At 56.4% G+C, this 771-nt stretch overlaps 1 protein-coding gene across 2 annotated transcripts in view; it reads left to right on the forward strand.

Moving 5' to 3' along the window:
• GNAI1 (G protein subunit alpha i1) overlaps positions 1–771 on the forward strand; it is a 57,091-nt gene that overhangs the window by 8,729 nt on the left and 47,591 nt on the right. The window contains exon 1 of one of the 2 annotated variants that reach the window (XM_019509493.1): positions 476–480. The exons of the other annotated variant lie outside the window; for it this stretch is intronic. The gene's annotated coding sequence lies outside the window, so the exon portion shown is untranslated. Of the gene's footprint in view, positions 1–475; positions 481–771 lie in introns of those variants that run through there. 2 annotated transcript variants of the gene reach the window in all.

The following is a 771-nucleotide window of genomic DNA, read 5'->3' on the forward strand; positions in this document are numbered from 1 at the left end:
GGCTTAGTTGGCTAACATTGTATCGCTTGTAACCTAGTCGCGTTCCCCTCCTCCCCCCCATCCCTCTATTGTTAGTCCCTCGCTCGGGCGCTTTGTATTTCCATATCAGCTTTGTCATCTCTTTTCTGGATTCCCAATCCAAACATCTACTAATAAAAGTCAATCTGTGTTCAGGATCCAGGGCTGGTTTGCTTAAACCAGCTACATCTGCCCAATCCAGCTTGCGGATGCCAGTCTGGTGCAGGCACCACATGTCGCCCGTGCCCTGGACTGGGTCCTTGTACTGCACAGGGTTGGGGTTGGCATGTACTGTGTGCAGCACGTTGGGTCAGTCTGCTGCAGGCTGCATGTGGTGCACAAGGCTGGATCAAGTCATGTTACATGCACGCTGGACCTGTCCCCCTATGCGTCGTACCATGTGCAAGGCTGAGGCCAGTGTGTGCTGCATGCAACTTGGGGCTGAGGTTGGAGCTGCGGCTGGTGTGCACTGGAAGCAGTATGTGGGGCTAGTTCAGGAAATGCGCTGCATGTAGCATGTGCACCAGACTTGCCATGCATGTTGGTACTGGCATGTGGGGTCTTGAGGACCTTGCACCCTGGCCTTGAACTCCTTAGTTGTTGCTTGGTGTGGGGGGGAAATGGCCCATTCCCCTCACCACTGCTGGGCCCTCCCAGAGCCATGGCTCGGTTGCCCTTCGGCTCCTCTTCGCTGCCATCACTGCTGCCTCTGGGCTGCCCAGTGGGGCAGCTGAGGCGGTGCAGAGAAGCCAC

The sequence above is a fragment of the Gavialis gangeticus genome, unplaced genomic scaffold (genome assembly GCF_001723915.1).
Source record: "Gavialis gangeticus isolate Ggan-Ray unplaced genomic scaffold, GavGan_comp1, whole genome shotgun sequence".
NCBI classification, from domain to species: Eukaryota; Metazoa; Chordata; order Crocodylia; family Gavialidae; genus Gavialis; species Gavialis gangeticus.